Source organism: Mya arenaria, chromosome 2, assembly GCF_026914265.1.
Source record: "Mya arenaria isolate MELC-2E11 chromosome 2, ASM2691426v1".
Taxonomy (NCBI): Eukaryota; Metazoa; Mollusca; class Bivalvia; order Myida; family Myidae; genus Mya; species Mya arenaria.
The window spans coordinates 56,049,884-56,070,738 of record NC_069123.1 but is presented as its reverse complement, the minus strand read 5'-3'; positions in this window follow the sequence as shown (position 1 = coordinate 56,070,738).

Sequence of the window (20,855 nt, the reverse complement as noted above, 5' to 3'; positions counted from 1 at the left end):
AACTAGGGCAATCGCATTTTACAAGGTGCGCATTTTCTTCTCCGAAGTGGAAGCAGGATCTCTCCCACGTGACAAAAAATCAGCTGCGATGAGCAGATTTACAGGTTGCAATAAGTTGATACGGATTGGGACATAGGGACGACAGGCGGTAAAGCCGATGTCCACGTCAGACGGACGTCAACACCCCAATTATTACGGGACGCCATCCGGAGCGATCCTCGGAGCAAATTGACGGACACCGACACAGCGAGCGCCAGAAGGTAGAGGGACGTCAAGTTAATATTTTTCCTGTCCTGATTCAGCAGGACCAGTAACGTAAGACAGAGTACGGAAGGCTCGACCCCATGAGTATCGGAGCAAGGATCCTCCTTAATAACTGAGTTAGATTGTCAATGGTACTTTCGTCCTTACTTTCCATACGTTATTCATATACCTCATTTGCCATTTATAATGGTATGAGCTTAATAAACAGTGTTTTGCTTCACTGAACTCAAACATTTAATATGTATTTAATTATTATCGGAACAATATCATCCCATCATGTTCCGATTTGCATTGCCCGGACCGTATTAGATTGCGTGAACAGTAAAAAAGAACTTATTTGAATTGGGTATGGGTTTACGAAGATAAATGTATTACGCTAGCATGTATTCCCGAGAGTAATTAAGCCTTTCAGGATTGGAAAACAGTTTTTTATTACATTTTACTAATGTTGTAGGTTGCCACATCAGGAAATTTAGCAGTAATTAACACTTCCCCAAAGAAGGCAGAACTTATAATTAAGACAGAAAAAATAATTAAAAGACAAAAGTATTTTAACCATTTCCACAATTGTAAATGACACTTAACAATGTTTTTCATCAAATATCACAGTCAATTTAAAAACAACAACAAACATCAATGTGACAACAAGCATTATACTGTAATTTTACTTATCAATGTTTGTAATCTTTTTCCTTAAATATTTTAGGTCTTTTTAAAACATCACTTGGACAACAAGCATTATACTGTAATTTTACTTCGCCAAATTAATATTCAGTGCTATAAATGGACATAATTCTGCCAAATTAAGCACATCAATCTCGGTAGCATTGTTCACAAAACAATTGATAAAATGCAAGCTGACAACGCAATTTACATAGCACAGGATTGTTATACGTCTCCAATTTAGACTTGGGAAATGTCACAAAAGAAAAGAGGCTTCCTGTGAATATTGATTAGGTTTGGAGCGGCTTTTGATCATAATGATTAGAGACTTACAGGGTTTCCGACGTCACTTTCTACTTTGTCATAGTGTGTATATCTCAAAAGTTGTGCAGCTACATAATTGTCTTATGCTTAAACAGAGCATTGCATTATTCTTAGAAAGTTAAACCGTCATCAAAACGACTTGATAACAGTTTGGTTATTCATGTAAGGGTCATTGTGGATTACTTTTGGATATACGTATTTTCTTTGGTTCTTTGAAAATGAATACCTCCGGTACATGGGAGTGTTGACGCTCTCAAACTATCCATCCCTCTCCAAAAACAGTTCAAATCAAACTGATTCTGCTAATATAGCGTATTTTATGATTTCGAAGAACTGCTATTTCAAAATATATATTAATTTGAGCTCCCAAATCAACTAACACTGTGATAACTAATAAAACATACATCGAATGTAAAACATCAGCTCTTAGCAATCTGTTAAGACTAAAACCTTTTCATTAAATTGGTTACGGACATTATGTTTATAACTAGAGAGCCGTTTCAGAGGGGAAGAGATGGAGGTAAAACATTTATTCTTCATTTTTGAGTACAGTCGACCAAGCATACACTACTAACAGTAGAGCGTGAAGACAATAGTGACTCTATTCTAATAATCAAATTCATAATGATTATTAATACATATATGCAAACAATGAGGACAGACTAACAGAAAAACAGGATGTTTAAGTGCATATATATTATGAAAACAGGTCTGGGTAAGGCAGCAATCTTTACTTATCCTCTTCACAATAATCAATCAGCAGTTTCACAGCTCAGCTTTTGCTTTCAGTTAAAGCTTTTGCTTTCAGTTAAAGCTTTTGAGAGCAGGTCTTATGGAAAAATTATGTCCGATGCCCGTTGGTTTTAAAGATACTTCAATATAATTTGAAAATTAATAATGAAAGATTCACGAATATTTTATATCTACATCGCTTTTACTTGCAAATTCATCAATTATTTTCAACGACACCCCCCTCAGCAAATCTCATGAACGTTCGAAGTTTAGCCCGATCCTCGTCCCAAAAGTACTGAGATTATTAAGTTGGAAGCAAACGTAGAATAATAAAAGCAACATAAAACAGCCTTAATATGGCATCGTCGAGAAATTCTCTACCATTGTAGCTAAAATTATCTTTGGGTTAAAGTTTTGAACAACCTGGAAGACAAATGGTTTACATATAATAGATTTTAAGTTCTAACAACTCATGTACTATATGTATAAAAACTTTGTTATGCTCACAACAACTAACGCACATTTCATAACCAAAATCGACCAAGTGTGTGCTACGTTCGACTACTGACGCTAGTTTAACAAGTAAGCCTTTGTTGAAAAATAGACTGACTGAAATATATTCTATGAAACTTGTTTTGATGCAGCTGAAAAAATGAAAACTCCAAATTAATTCGTATTTGATTGGCACATACACTGTTTTGTACCCGGAAAATCGGTAAAGAATTGTTTTTTCTAACTGTGGTGAGTCTGTCAGTGAATGAACTTTAATCCATACTTACTTTAACCCATACTAAAACAAGTTCATCCCTACGATTGCTTTACTCCAATACTTATGTGAAAAACTACAGAAACAAGCTCAGTAGCCAACCCTTAAACTTCTATCCACTATTTGCATTTATGCATTATTTTCAATCAATGTTGTGCTCTTGATTTTATTTTTTATATCGATTTATTTCATTCAGGTTTTACACGTACAAAGATAAATATCTTATCTAAAGTACCTTTTTATCAATTTCCAATATATTTCAGTGTGTTAAACTTATTTATTTTACAAAGTTATGCATGTTTCAAAAACAAATCTAAAATAAGGCGGGTAAGAATCCACGATATTATCGTACGAAGCGCATATACACTTTCACTCTCATGGACATGTATCCGTAGTTGCCATTTTTCAAGAACTTCAGTAGGGAAACAGACGTATCTCATCGTGTATTATCCAAGAAAACCGAAGAAACACTAGGGCTTGATACGATCTTAATTAATTAGAAGCTTTGGGCGAAAATAGAAAGAGGTATATAAATAACCATATTTAACGACATTCTAATCTTGTTGCCGGTATTCTTACAGACAAAGAATTGTCACTTGTCGCAAATTGAGGATTGGTAAAAAGTTCACAAACACGGGAGGATTCATGCAAACATGGAAATTCTTTAATGAAATTTTCGCAAAGGGTTTAATGCGGTTCTGAATGTCTTCCTTTAAAACGCTATTTGTTAAAGTTAAAATAATTTTCAACCTGTGTACATGCCAACATTGACTACAAGATACAAAAGTGTTTTTATAATGAGGATTCCAAACTATAATTTACAAACGTTAGATCAATAGTAACATAAACAAAACGACAAGTCATGGAAGAAGCAAATTGCAAACAAGAATATACTTCAAAGACATATATTGTATGTAAAGGCATTTTTTGAACACTAAAATAGTTTATAGAAAAGATGGCGATGTTTAATTTTCACGATGAAAGTTTTCATATTAATAAAACATCCGAACTCTTGAAACCCTAGTCCCACTCCTAATAGTTGCACTGTCTTGACCCTGTGACGTTGCAACAGTGTATATGTATATACTTTCTTGGTTATTTTTAAAAGCACCAAGCCTGATCTTTAACAGTTACTTTGTATGACATGCCGGGAAATTGCCAATTAAGAAGATAGTGTTTTTTTAATTAAATTAATAACAAACATGCTGACTGATCTATTTTCTAACTCAAAGAAGTAGAGCAATGTTTTGTTACACATTTGTATTACATTAAATAGGTGATGGCTATATCAAAAGGGAAACAAGATCGATGTTTCGATCCGCTCTTGAATCACATGAAAGTAAGTTATATTCCCACACGGCCTTTCTCCTATGTCTCGTTACGTTCTTTTCTGATTCAAGATGTCACCTTCGACCGACAGCCGTGTAGCCTTAGAGCATTTCCATTGGATACCGACCAATTCCATGCGCGCGTTTATCTCATTGAAAATAAGCGTTATTTTATATGACATAGGAAATTGGTAATATACGGGAAAAACATCTACCACATTCCATCATTTCGTATTAAGATTTGGTAGGTTCTCATAATATCAAATAATAAATAAGATCACGCAGCAAACATAAGCATGCTTTATATGGAATAGGATGTAAGGTACGTTATTTCTTAATGTTAGGTACAGGATGTCGTGAAGGATGCCCAATCTATATCTCAGAAATCGTCTGTCTTCCGGCTTGATGCAACATTCTTTGAAAACTTAACGGTGCTAAACAAGTGAGTCAATTTCCTTAAGAGAATCGCAACTAACATTTTTTATTGTTTAAAAAATTGTGGTTGAAATGAATTTTAAGAAGGTGTATGGTTGTATGATACTTGTAACGCTAAAATGGCATTTTTTTCCAATCTGAAGTATTGCTTGTATGCACTGTAATGTATAGGGAAATAATTTAGTAGTGTATTTCCTAAAAGCCTAGCTTGAGAAGCTAAAGACAAACGTTTAAAACTGTTCCTCCCGTTGTTATCTTAAAAGAGACTAATAATTTGCATTCAATTTGCCTTAAAGTTTTAACATTTTACATCTGTCGCTTTTTTATAGTAAACTTTTAATACATAACCATGTGTGTTGTATATGTTTTTATACCGCTTAGCCACTAAACACAATAAAATACGTGTTATCCTTTTTAGATGTGACCTTCATTAATACGATATCTGCAAAGGCAATTATTTTATGTATTCAATATCCTTTCAAAGCAATAATAACAGCGGTTTGCATTACAGAATTAATCTTGGAAGAATTACATGCCGCCTTTCATATGAACGCCTACTTCCTCTAAATCGTTTTAGACTGCGGTTTTCCTTGCCAAAATACATTCTTGACATCCGTTCGTTGCTGAATGGTAATAAAGAGCCACGACAGAGAGCCTTATTTAGAATTCTTAAAATGATTCATTTCTGTCTTGTCTATTTAATTTAACGCAGATAAATCAAAGCAGAAATGTACAGAAAGATGATTTAATTTGGATTTAAACAAAGCGATTCCCATCCATACTATGACTATACAGATAATACAAAACAAATATAGTCAAACATGCAATATATCGAACATTTAGTATGTATGCTATATAACAATCTGGATATGGACTGTCCATACGTATGTATTTTGTCCATTTAAATGAAAAAAACTATATAATCACCATGATGAATGCATAAAAACAGTAAATACTAATAAAACAAGGCTTACTTGCTGGTGAATGATCTAAACATTGTCACATGCTTAATTATAGATTATTTCCAGACAAGTGTATGGCGTTGTTCGAGATTGTTCACATGGAAAATTAATATATTTAACTATAAACCGGTGCATAATTGATAGCTATTGTTGTTTTATTGTGTGTGTTTTTCTTTCTCGATATTGATCTCATAATGTCATTGAATATAGTTCATGGCTTTTGCAATTTCATTTTTGTATTTGTTATATAGCCTTTAAATTTGCCATGTCATGGCACGTACTGTAACGCCTTTTTTAGCAATGAAAGCTGCAGAAATGAGATATGATGATGCAGATTGCAAAATAATAAAAAAAAACATTGTAAAAATGAGCTTACTAAGTGTTGTTCAAATATAATCGGTGAGTCATATGGCAATTATCTCTTCATTTACATTATGTATACATAAGTCCATTCAATAGATGTGCTTGTAATAGTGTGGTAGGTGATATAATACGTTTCAGTTTGACTGAAAGTTATTTGACACACGCTAACTTATTGATTTAATAGCATGGAACATAAAAGCTTTTGACAGCGTTACTAAATTGACCAGGTTAATTCTTGTGTACCAAAAAGAAACCAAAGTACATTTCTGGAATACCTAGTACATCAAAGTACATTCCTTTACAAGCGGTCCGAATAAGCACAAACCACATTTCGAAATCCGGGTTTATATCCAGCATCGAAAAGGTGTTCCTTTCTCCTCCCGGACGTTTCTCCCGGTTACTTCCTGAGGTCGTATTGATCATCCTTACAGCAGAATCTGAGCTATGCCGAACAGCATTCTTAGCATAGTAACCTTTGTCTTTCTAGTCTAATGTAACTTCTATGACTTGTGAATATCAAATTTCAAAATCTGTCGGATTAAATAATTTCTCTACATGTCCATGAATAAATCTAAGGAGTTTTCATACTTACCTTTAGGCACATTCTTGGTATTCAATAACGAACAATGCAAATATTAGATGAAAAAAGACGAACGTTATTTTAGAAAACTAAAAGCTATATTATTATTTTAGTTCGCCTGATAGCTAATATCCAACCGTTATTGTACCTTAAACGAGTTAGCTGTTCACATAATTTTCTGTCAGTTCTCTCTTTTCAGCTGTACAAAGTATAGGAAACAGAGTTCTACAGATCTTTACTTTATTATACATTATATAAAAATGCTTTTTGTCCAACGTGGAGATGAAGTGCTGCCACTTTGACCTTTAGCCGGAAGAACGAAGAATCAAAAGTTTCCACAAAATCTAAGGCCATACAACTTGTTGATAGTTTTTAACTTATTTATTTTACATCATTGTGAAAAAATGTTTTTTAAACATTATATTAATCACTCTCGTTGGCACGATGTAACGCGAGAGTGTGATCTTGTGTTGTGAGGGCAACCGGAGTACCCGGTTGAAACCCATTTTTCCAGCTTGGTGACTATAAACCAAACTCACAATCCTTGTTGATATTTGATTGCACAACTTCTTTGGAAGATAACGTAATCCGGATTACCGAATAAAGAACAATGTGCTTGCAATGATGTCAAGTTCAAAAACCAAAGCTCTTTGAAAAATAATAATAACAAATGTTTCCATATATGCTGTCTACGTGTAATTAGTCATATATACTCACTGGTGCCGGGTAAAAGTGGTCAAGGCCAATTTGTTATTGATGCCCACTCGTCGTTTTCTGTGTTTGTATGTCGAAAAGATGATTCAATGAGATAAGTAAACGACACAGTTTGTTGTTATACTTGTTCTCTATGCAAATTGGCAAGGTGCTAATTGAGTACCATTCAAAGTGGTCGTTTACTGTGTGAATATCTTAGATCTGAAGCACGAAATGCGAAATTGCATTTTACATATTTCAATTGATCTGTCGTGCGGCGCGGTTAGATCAGGAACTGAAGGCGAAACCTCTTGTACTGGAAGCATAAATGAACTTTGTTTTGATAATGTACTGCATATATCTCGATTCGAGTATCAAACGTATGAGTGCGTACAGATTTGTACACACCAAAGGGAAACTTAACTCAAACTAAATCCGAATTGAACTAATAAATATTAGAATGCAACAACATATGTACCAGTACCTGCTGCGAATATATAAATATATTTTAGGATAATATATGTTTTTATTATTTCTTTAGTGGTGAAAGGGTGATATTTTGCAATCAAAATGATAAAGATTGGTAAATTCATACGCTCTTTTATATCAAAATCTGGCATCACCATGTCATTTTTTTGCAGTTGATGTTTAGTGAACTTTTGATAACGGCTTTCAATGAACAGTTGTAGGCAAACAATGTGCAGTGAATAGTTGTTTGACATTTCAAATAATTATGTTCAAGTATGAATTGTTAACACGCAATTCGCTCATCGGAATAATAGAGGCATTCTGGTGAATTACTTTCAAAGGAGAAAGCAATACAATTATAATGTCCAGTTAAGCGACATAAATATCCCTAACATCACATTTTGTTTTATTGAATTTGTTATTAATCATTTTCGTCATTCAATGATCAATCGGTCCTCTGCTTTATTTGTTACTGTGTCTGCAAACCATATCATCAATGTGTTAAGCAGTATTTCAAAATATCGTTGAACTACACGGAAAAGGCCCAGTAGCCGAACATTCAAAAATGAACCCTGTTGAAAGGCACATGCAAGGTCCAAAACGGCAATGAGCTCAACACAAACGTATATACACCACAAAGACAAATAAATACAAACACCATAAACAGAACAAACAGTCATTTAAATAACTGTCTCGATGTGTGATGGTTTTCCAAACATTGATCACTAATTACACAATTAAAAATATAAGCCTCATTAGAGCAAGCATTATCTTAAAGATTAAAGTAAAAAATAGCAGATAGACTGATAAGACAATTTCATCTATGCAAAGACCGGATTCAAAAATCATCTACAAAATGAATGAATCAAGCCAGAGCAGCAATACTAGTTCTTAAAAGGTGGGATAAAGTAACTAAAGGACAAACATTATTCACTTGTCCCACGCTTAATAACACATCTTAAGTCAGATCAACGAATGGTCATTAAAAGGAACAATACATATATTCCTAGTATTACTTATAGTTACTAGTAGTATGAGTCCTTTCATTTGAATCAATTTCTCCATTACGTGATCGGTGATGTCAATACTACAAATTATAAAGTAAGCCTCAGAACTAGGACAATCGAGCGAGCTCCAGAAGGTAGAGGGACGTCGAGTTAATATTTTTCCTGTCCTGATGCAGCAGGACCAGTAACAGTGTGTGTATACCACGTGATCAATTACGCCATTAATGCCACGTCGGAAGGCAACATTTTGCTTCGAATGATGACTTAAAACAAAGGTAACTTTTTTAATTGAACCAAAGCGCACACTATGCTGTTAAAGAGCCACGCCTTCGTTATATTATCGGAGTTTGATTAGGTAAATAGTTTCCTCCAACACTTCGCCACTTCGAAAACCCTGTTTCCAAAATAATGTTTTGACAGTGCTCCATTATGCAGCGTTTTTGTGAAAAGGTTTGTCGAAGTGTTTTAAGAACATAAACCATCCATCAAACTCTAGGAAAATATCGAATGCGGGACATTTTAAGCGGCGTAGACTGCGCCATGTTTCATTTCATTTGGTGAGTAAATAGTAAAGTTATCTTCGTTTAAATATTTCTTTGAAGCAAAATATTGCCTTCCGACGAAGCATTTATGGCGTAATTTATCACGTGGTATATATGAATCTGTAAGATTGTTAATGATACTTTCGTCCTAACTTTCTATACGTTAATTTTATACCGCATTTGCCATTAATATTGGTATGAGTTAAATAAACGGTGTTTGGCTTCATTCAACTGAAGTGGAACCGAACTAATTGTTGTTCTGACGTTTAAGAATGTCTCGCTTTGATGAAAACGGTTTAACTATCAATACCATTTTTTAAACAACGTATACGTAATAATTATGCAGTATTAAATTATGATCGGAACAATATCATCACATCATGTTCCGATTTGCATTATCCGTGTCGTATTACATTGCGTGAACAGTAAAAGTACGAACTAATTTGAATTGGGTATGGGTTTACGAAGATAAATGTATTACGCATTCATGTATCCCCAAGAGTAATTCAACTTTTCAGAATTGGAAAACAGTTTTTATTACATTTTACTCTTGTTGTAGGTTTCCACATTGGGGAGTTTAGCAGTAATTTGATCTTCCCCAAATTAGGCAGAACGTGTCCGAAAAAAATGAATGAAACAACAGACATAATTCTTTTAATCATTTCCACAATTAAAATGTCACTTAACAATGTTTGTAATCTTTTTCCTTAAATATCTTAGGGTTTTTTAAAACATAACTTGGACAACAAGCATTATACTGTAATTTTACTTCGACAAATTAATATTCAGTTCTATAAATGGACATAATTCTGCTCAATTAAGCACATCAATCTCGGTCTTATTGTTCACAAACCGTGGATAAAATGTAAGGTGACAACGCAATTTACATAGCACAGGATTGTCATACGTCTCCAATTTAGACTTCGGAAATGTCACGAAAGAAAAGAGGCTTCCTGTGGATATTGATTAAGTTTGGAGGGGATTTTGATCATAATGATTCTGGAGACTTACAAGGTTTCCGACGTCGCTTTCTCCTTTGTCATTGTATGTATATCTCGAGAGTTGTGCAGCTACAAAAATGTCTTATGTTTAAACAAAGTATTTCATTATATCTAAGAAAGTTCGACCGCCATCAAATCGACTTGATAACAGTCTGGTTATTCATGTAATGGTCATTCTGGATTACTTTTACGTATTTATCTTTGGTTCTTTGAAATTGAATACCTCCGGTACATGGGAGTGTTGACGCTCTCAAACTAGCCATCCCTCTCCGTAAACAGTTCAAATCAAACTGATTCTGATATTATAGTGTGTTATATGTTTTCGGAGAATTGCTTATCAAAATATATATTAGTTTGAATTCCCCCCAAAAAATACATCGAATGTAAAACATCAGCGCTTAGCAATCTGTTAAGACTAAAACGTTTTCATTAAATTAGTTTTTATTAATCTTGTGAAAATTAACAATCAACTATTATACCTGATTTTTACGGACATGATGGTTATAACTGCAGAGCCGTTAAAGAAGGAAAGAGACAAAGGCAAAAATATTATTCTTTATTGTTGAGTACAGTCGACCAAGAACACTACTAACAGTTGCGTGTGAAGACAATTGTGACCCTATATCAATGATCAAATTCATATTGACTATTAATATATACATACTATGCAAGCAATCCGGATAGACTAACAAGCAAACAAACACGATGTTTAAGTGCAGATAAATGAAAACAGTTCTAGGTAAGGCAGCAATCTTAACTTATTCATTCAACACAAATCAACCAGCAGTATACTGCTCAACCTTTCCAGTTAAGGCTTTTGAGAGTTTGTCTTAGGGATCACTTATGTTCATTGTCCGTTGGCTTTGAAAGACACTGCTTTATTATTTGAAAATTAAGAATAAAAGATTACGGAATATTTTATATCGACATCGCTTTACCTTGCAGATTCATCAATTACTTTCAAAGTCACCCCCTCGATCAGCAATACTCATGAACGTCCGAAGTTGGAAGCAAACGTTAAATAATAAAATCACCATAAAACAGCCATAAAATAGGATTGTCGAGTACCTCTCTACCACCGTAGCTAAAGTTATCTTTGGGTCAAAGTTGCACAAACCTGGAAGACACATGGTTAACATGTAATTAATTTTAGATTATAACAACTCATGTATTGTATGTATAAAAACTTTTTAAAGCTCAAAACAACTAAAGCACATGTCATAACAAGTACCGACCAAGTCTGTGCTACGTTCGACTACTGACGAAAGTTTAACAAGTAAGCCTTGGTTGAAGAAAAGACTGCCTGAAATACATTTTATGAAACTATTTTTGTTGCCCTTTGCGCTTTAAAAAAAAAAACTCCTTTCCGGAAGTTTGTAACAGATAATCACGTGACTGTGTATGGACGCTTGTCGCTGTTTACAAATGTTATTATCGGGTATTTAAGCAAGCGCCTAGAAGATAACTGTTTTCGTCCGGTGTGTGATTCGCAAATGCCAAATAGGAGAGGAAAATAACCAGTTTGTTCACGTGAAAAAATGCATGCAGAAGGTGAAAAGGCTGATGGCGACGCGGGGATTGACCCAAAGGCCCTCAAGATCCCGAATCTAGCGAAAAAAGCATACTTTGTCGCAAAACAAAAACTCTCGGTCCGATTCTACATACCGTCAAAAAATGGAAAACGGAGATGAAACAAAAGAGAATGATGGCAACGTTGTTGTCAAAATGTGGTGTGATGTTTGCAAAGAATTCGCCAGCGATAAAACATCAACTGTAGGCACTACAGTATTTTAGTGATTTTTAGTAATCAACAGTTCGGTACCTGCCAATTATAATTGCTAGATCCTCCATGTTTTGGCAAGTTGTGCAAAATACATTACCATCGAGAAATGTCAATGTACGTAATTTTCAAGGGAAAAACAGGTTACTCAGAAGCCTTGAATGGCTAATAGTGACTATTACACTCCTTTCCTGTTGACATTTTGAAAGTATAGTCTTAGGTAGGGAGGAGTGAAGTCACTTATTACTAGTGATTCAAGGCTTTTGTGTAACCAGAAGCTTAGTTAGCCCAGCTGGGTATATGACTTAGTCTTTGTACGAATTAAAAAACAAAATGTAAAGGTTTCAAGTTTATTCTAATCTCAGTGAACTTGGTAAACGGATGTACATAATGCAACGACAAATCACTTCTTATTTTGGCAACTAACAGCAAGTAAAACAGCCTTTAATCAACGGCTTGTGGAACCCACCATTTTGCTGGTTGAAAATATGGCATTATCAAAAAAATGCTTGTGGCAAAAAAAGTTAAATTCGATCCCTGTAACTGTTGTGTCCCTGTGCTGGAATGAACTTTAATCCATACTTACTTATATCCATACTAAAACAAGTCCATCATTACGATTGCTTTACTGCAACCCTTCTATCCACCTTTTGCACTTACGCATTATTTTCAATCAATACTGTGCTCCTGATTTTATTTTTTTACATCGATCTATTTTATTCAGGTTTAACACGAACAAAGATAAATTTCTTTTCCAAAGTAACTTTTTCATTGATTTCCAATATATTTCAATATGTTAAACTTATTTATTTTACAAAATTATGCATGTTTCATTTTTTTAAATAATGCGTGTAAGACTCCACGATATAATCGTACAAAGCGCATATACAGGTCTTTATAATATAAGGCAACACTTTCACGCTCTTGGAAATGTATCTGTAGTTGCCATTGTTATTAAAGGACTTCAGTAAGGAAACAGACGTATCTACTCGTGTATTATCCAAGAAAACCGAAAAAAAAAACTAGGGCTTGATACGATCTTAATTAATTAGAAGCTTTGGACGAAAATAGAAAGAGGTATATAAATAACCATATTTAACGACATTCTAATATTGTTGCCGGTATTCTTACAAACAAAGGATTGTCACATGTCGAAAATTGAGGATTGGAAAAAGTCCACAAACACGGGAGGAATCATGCAAACATGGATTTACTTTAATGGCATTTTCGCAAAGGGTTTAATGCGGTGCTCATTTTCCTTCTTTAAAACGCTATTTGTTAAGTTAAAATAATTTTCAACCCTGTGTACATGCCAACATTGACTACAAGTACGTAAGTTTTATAATGTTGAATTCAAACAATAATTTACAATCGTTAGATCAACATTAACAAAACGATAAGTCATGGAAAAAGCAAATTGCAAACAATAATATACACCAAATACATATACCGTATATAAAGGCATTTTTTTAGTCTAAAAAAGTTTATAAAAATGATTGCGATGTTTATCATTCACACTGAACGTTTCCATATTAATAAACTATCTGGACTCTTGAAACACTGGTTCAACTTCTAATGGTTACACTGTCGTGACCCTGTGACGTTGCAACAGTGTATATGTATATACTTTGTTTGCTATTCAAGCGTCTGGTTTGTGATTGTTCAATTTTGTGTTTTTGTCTTTGGCGTTTACCCTGTGCCTTTAAACGGGGTTTATGTTTAAACTTTCGGCTACTGAGCTTGTTTCTAAAGTTTGTCATAGAAATATTGCGTGGAAATTGCCAATTAAGATGATAGATTGTAGTTCTAATTGAATTGATAACACACATGCTGATTGATCTATTTTCTGACTCAAAGAAGTAGAGCAATGTTTTGTTACACATTTGTATTACATTAAATAGGTGAAGTCTATAACAAAAGGGAAATAAGATCGATGTTTCGATCCGCACATGGACATGAAAGTAAGTTGTAATATCACATTGCTTTTTCCCCAAACCCCGTGTTATTCTTTTTTATTCAAAATGTCATCTTCGACCAACAGACGTGTAATCTTGGAGCATTTTCACTATGTACCGACCAATTTCATGTGCGCGTTTATCTCCTTGAAAATCAGCGTTATATTGTATTACGTAGGGAATTGGTAGTATACGGAAAATAAATCTACCACATTCCTTCATTTCGTATTCAGATCTGGTAGGTTCTCATAATATCAAGTAATAAATAAGACCACGCAGCAAACATAGGCATACTTTATATGGATTATAAGGTACGTTACTTCTTAATGTTAGTAACAGGATAATTATGGTCCATGATGCCCACTCTATATTTATAATTGAAAATGCTATTTCAGATCAATATTTTGTTTCAGTCTGAGTGATGCACATACTTTATGATTGGCATACTTGAAATTCAGTCCAATACCAGCAAAAAGACAGAAATAAATCATAAATATCTCAGATTAAATATTTTGCTGGACCAGAACTTGGCTGTCTTCCGACCTGACATTCTTTGAAAACTTTACGGTGCTAAACAAGTGAGTCAAACACGATTCTTTTAACTGTTACCCCCGTTGTTATCTTCAAACATGAGACTAATAATTTGCATTAAATTTGCCTTTAAAGTTAAAACGTTTATCATCTATCGCTTCTTTATAGTAACCTGTTAGTACCTATCCATGTGTGTAGTATATGTTGTTTAACAGCTAAGCCCCTTAACACAATGATATTCGTGTTATCCTTTTTAGATGTGACCTTCATTATTACGACATTTGCAGTGACAATTATGTATGTAGTCAATATCCTTTCAATACGTATGTGAAAAAAACTACAGAAACAAGCTCAGTAGCAAAACGTTTAAACATAAACCCAGTTTAATGGCACTGGGTAAACGCCAAAGACAAAGAACACAAGAACAAAAAATCACAAACAAGAAACATGGAAGAACATCACAGAACTTCACAAACAGTACAGTCCATACATACTATATATATATATATATATAAACTAGGTATGTTTATCAAGGATTGTTAGGTACCGCCTTGAAACATGTATAATAAATAATAACGGCGGTTTCACTTTCAGAATTAATCTTGGAGGAATTACATGCCACCCTTCGCTTTCTTCCTCTAAATCGTTTTAGACTGCGCTTTTCATTGCCAAAATACATTCGTGACATCCGATCGCTGCTGAATTGTAAAAACGCGCAAAGATACTGAGCCTTATTTAGAAATCTTAGAATGATTCATTTTTGTCTTGTCCGTTTAATTCAACGCAGATAAATCAACACGGAAAGGAACAGAAAGATGATTTAATTTGGATTTAACAAAGCGTTTCTCATCCATACTATGGGTATACAGGTAATACAAAGCAAATGTTACTCGTCTTCGATGTCACGTATGCCGACAACATATATTAAGTGATGCCTCTCTTCTCTTCCAGTTTCGACAATGGCCAGATAAACGTATCCTCGTACGTTGGAAATGGTGAGTTGGTGGTAGTGGTAGTGTTCATGGTCGTGATATTTAAAATGGTAGTGGTGATGGTAGTGGTCTTTGTGTTTGCGGTTGTAATGAAAGTGGTAGTAGAAGTGGTAATGGTAGTGGTGGTTATAGTAGTTGAAGTGGAGATGGTGGTTGTAGTAGTGTAGTACTGGTTGTGATGTTGGTAGTATTAGTGGTAGTCATGGTTATGGTAGTGGTAGTGGTAAAAGTAGTTGAAGTAGTGGAAATGTTGGTGGTGGTAGTCGTTATGGTAGTGGTAATGGTAATGTTCGTGGTGTCTTTAGCGAATACGGTAATGGTAGTGTTAGTGGTGTTTGTAGTAGGTCAAAGGTAATAGTAGTTGTAGTAATAGTTGTTATGGTATTAATGGTAGATGTAGTAGTGGTAGTGTTGGTGGTGGAATTGGTAGTAGTGGAATTATTGGTATTGGGAGTGACACCGATGATAGTTGTAATAAAAAATGTGGAAGTGGATGAGTATGTGGTGGTAGCTGTAGTAGAGATGATAGTAGTGGTAATGGAAGTGTTGGTGGTGGTAGTGTCAGCAACAAGACATTGCAGGACTACGACAAAGCTTTGAGTTTTACATAACACACATGTTTAGTATTAATAAGTAAAGTACAATATTTCTTTCAATTCGAAATTTTCGTCAGCATTTCGTAATTGCACGCTCGATCCAACGGCTGTGCAATATTTGTTACTTTTTGCTTAGTTGTTGACTTGTCATAAGAGGGAGTTTTCGATTCGGTGAATTTTCCCGGAAAATTCGTATAACTAAGTCAAAAGTACTTCTTTAAGTCGATAATTCCAATGAAGTGAAAAAAATCAAATTTACATTTTAATTCTAGTTTTTAACTGATAAAATTCGATATTTCACGGAAAGTATAAAAGAAAAGACGTGATTTAAGTATTGTGTAGTTTCACCTATTCACAATTTTGTCATGAAATTCTTAAAATTAAGACAACTGGCTCTTAAAATATGTTTCCCTGAGGTCATTAAGCCTGCTCTAATGAAAGTTGATGTCCAGAGAAATTTCCAATTAAAATCCACAAAGCACCCATATTGGACCCAACGTCAGCAACATTTTAGTACAATGATGCTTTTTATTATGAAACTCTATGATCACACAGTTTTAAACCTTTTATTTTATAAGGCAGACTGTGTGTGATGTTTTTGGTTTCTAACGATGACTTCATCGTATCTTTGAAAAGTATTTGCATTAGATGCTCTGAATTGTTTCCCTCCGTCTGCAGATAGAGTTGGGATCTCTAATCATTGAAGTACTTGGGGTTTACCTTTTCGTTTTTTATTATTATTTGTTTTATTGATAAGTTTCCTCAAGTTTATGCATACTTTGATAAGATTTATCTTTTGCGTTTTATCTTTATTAAGAATTGTTGGGATAAGAGTGAGGTTTGTGCACATAAACTGGTTTAAATCCCCGGTAAATTTACATTTTACTGACCGTTCCAAGGCGGTACCTATTAATTCTTGATAAACATACCAGTTATTTATATATATATATATATATATATATATAGTATTTATGCACTGTGCTGTTTGTAGAGTTTTGTGCTGTTCTATGTTTCTTGTTTGTGAATTTGTGTTCTATGTCTTTGGCGTTTGCCTATTGCCACTAAACCGGGTTTATGTTTAAACTTTTTGATACTGAGCATGTTTCTGTAGCTTTTTGCATATATATCAAATGTGCGAAATGGTCTCAGGAGTTAGAATTTCATTTGCAAAACTGGCGGAACTCGTGACAACGGGTCTCCGATAAAATATTTCTACTTTCAGTTGCAAGAGCTCAGACAGAGTACCGACTGAAAATACAATCTACGGTGGCACGAAGTGATATGTCTGAACCCTTCGCCACGACTTACTTAATTATTTACATGACTTAGTATGCCCTGGCCACGACTTCCAATCACATATTTATCTCATGGCTTAGTTATGTTACAGATAACGGAATGCCATACCTATTTCCGGCTTTATTAACAGGTACGTGTAAAAGTCGGAGTGCTCAAAGTATTTACATAGGAGACATGTGTCAGAAAAAGCGCTGCTCAAATAATTATGTGCGATCAACATAACACATCTTAAAACACAGGCGCGAGTAAAGGGTTGATTGTTTTTCCATAACATTTTTTCTTTCTATGGATTAGCAGGGTCATTAATTATAAGCGAGAAAATAGTTCTTTATGTTGAAAATACGTCATAAAGTACCTTTTATTTTCGAAACACCTCGGCCTTTTCCCTTTCTCCGCAGTGTCCGAATGGGACATTTTACTGTACTCACATACGTTAAAACGTCCCGTTTAAAGAAAGTATAAATTTATTCAAAATCATTATCTATTATTAGTCTTATTAAATATGTGTCATGCTTCCTATTTTAAACATCAGTTCATCGTTCTTCAGGACTTGAAAAGGTTGCACACTAAATATAACAGGGGACAAAATTTTGCTTTATTCATCCATTCATTTGATTTTAATTTATACACAAAAACAAGTCTGAATTCATTGCAAATAATCGGAATAAAGCATCAAAGGGCTGTATTTATATAATAATATAAACAGAACGGCATCTTCATTAACCAAGATGGATGACGTAAATATATTTCCGTGAAATGCTTTTCTTAAATTATTGTTTATCCACAGGCATAATCATGATGTAAAATGAAACAATTAGCAGTCTTAGCTTTCATCCTTATTTGCATTGTGTATACACATTTACAAATTTTCACAGAGTGTTACACTTTGGTTTCCTTGGGGTGTGTCTGCGAACGTTGTCACGCGCGCAATGACAACACGCGCGCAAGTTGTCATTCCGCATGCTTAAAACACGACGAAATGGTGGGCATTTAGAGTCACAGCTGGAAGAATAACGAGATGGGATAATATTTATACTTCAAATGTAGAACACAAATAGAAAGCATTAGATGTTGTGTTAGAAAGCTGTGATTTCATTGCCCATGCTGTAAGGTTTAATTCTTATTATGTCAATCGAAACAACTAGGTCATTTTCAATCGAAAACCTACTCGGAAATGCCCAAACACGTGACATGGAGGGCTTAGTATGGAGATATTAAGATATTTGAAATGTAGTAGTAGGTAAATGTGTGCTGACAGGCCGCCCCAGACCGCATTTCGCTTATACGATACCTAAGTTTGAAATTATATTGAGGTCGAAGCCTTAGTAAAAAAAAGCTGAAAAAGCTGCGCTACTGAGATTGAATTTTCATGTCAACAAACATAACTTATTGCCAAAAAACCAAAGTGCTTACAGACGTTTCCATTCTTGCGAATCTGCGCTTTTGAGACTGGTGAATGACATACTTGGTGGCATGGAAAAACAAAAGGTTACAGCCTTAAAAGCGATCGATCTGAGTGCGGCTTTCGATACAATCGATCACGACATTCTAACAGACGTACTGAACAAACAGTATGGAATCGGTTCTGCAGCACTGAACTGGATCGACTTCTATTTGCGTCCTCGAACTTGTAGGGTCAATGTCAGTTCAGCTTATTCCAGGTCACGTGCACTCGAATGTAGTGTCCCACAAGGAAGCTGTCTCGGCCCTTGGTTGTACCTAGCATATGCGGGGACGTTATTCGACGTCATACCGCCATCTATCACTGTGCGTGGTTTCTCAGATGATCACACTGCCGATAAACAATTCTGCCCGAGCGATCCTGGCACCAAAGAAAATGCTAAACATGAACTCGAACAATGTTCCTTAATAATCAATGAATGGATGAACCAGAACAAATTAAAGATGAACGCTTCCAGAAGCAACAGAAATTCTTATGTCATCTCTAGTCATGTCCCACCTTGACTATTGCAACGTCATTCTCTATGGGATAGCTCAGTGCGACATGCAGAAAATGCAGCGTATACAAAATATGTGCGCAAAACTCGTTCTATCTCGCTCTCGATATGATAGTTCCAAACAAGCTTTATACGATCTGCACTGGTTACCTGTGAACGCTAGAATCACGTTCAAAATTTTAATATTTATGTACAGCTGCTCAGTTGGAAACACTCCAGAGTACCTTACCGAACTTCTTAAAGAACAACGACCCAAGCGCAATCTACGCTCAACACAAACTTCAGGATGTTATAAAATACCATTCAATAAAAGAAAGACTTTCGCCGATAGGAGTTTCAGTACCGTTGGTCCGGAACTCTGGACCGAGCTTCCAAGTAACATCAGGAACTCGGTATCTTCAGACTGCTTTAAGAAAAAACTTGAAAAGCATTACTTCAGGGACTACTATGCGTTATTCTAAATAAACACAGTGTTGGTGGGCGGACTGTTTTGACCCAAATCATTTTCTGTTTTGTTCAACATTTATTTTTATATAATTTAATTCCTTCATGTATATTTTAAAAATATATTCTACGATACTCTTAAATATGGGCCACACAGTACTCACATAGTGGTATATGACGCTTTTGGGTATGACGCTTTCATGTTTTATAGTAGACATATATAAGTTTTAATTTAACTTATTCTTTTTTTATTTTCACACAATCGCATTTTATTTTTATAATGTCGCATTTACCTGTCTTAAGTATGTTTCGTTTGTTTTATGAAATTGTATTGATGTTGATTTTATATTAGTTTACATTACTGTGTACAACGCCATTGAGTATATTTATAAAATTAGGCGTTTAATCAAATAAACAAGTTTCAAGTTTCAAGTTTTGTAAATACAAATACATTATTTACCAAGAATTCTGTTATCTAGTGTAAAACTATATTACGAATTCTCAATATAAAGGTGTACAAAGGACAAATATGATTAAATTTATGATTACAGTTTTTTTATATTTTATATTGAAAAAGAAAACTGTGACAAATGGTTGAAAACTATTTGAAAGTCATTTTTAATATGCTTGTAAAATCATAGATATTCTCATATGTTTGTATACATGTATTCATAATTATCAACACAAAACAAGCACGTATGGGGGCCAATTTACTCTGAGCTGGATATTTAAATCTACATTTTCACCCAATATATCACTTGTATGTAAATAAGTCGTAATTGAACTGCCTAACTTAGGTTTTACAAAGTATGGAAGTTATTGGTACGGGCAAATAATAGGTCCCAAGCCAGTACAAGGTTATTTTTGATGGTAAATGATGTGTGCATGTATTTAGTAATTATAGATAGTTTCAGACGGGCTTATGGGGATGTTATAGATTCTTTACATGGATAATCAATATAGCTATAAACAAGTGCATTATTAAAATAGTGTTGTTTTATATCTTGTATTTCTCTCGCTCGATTTTGTTTTTCCGTTTGAACATCTTAAAACATCATGTCACTCAAAATTCAGTACATGACTTCTGCTATTTCATTTTGGTATTTGTTATATAAAGTATCAATTTGCAATATCATGGCACGTGCATTTCTGTATTCATTATAAACCAGTCAATG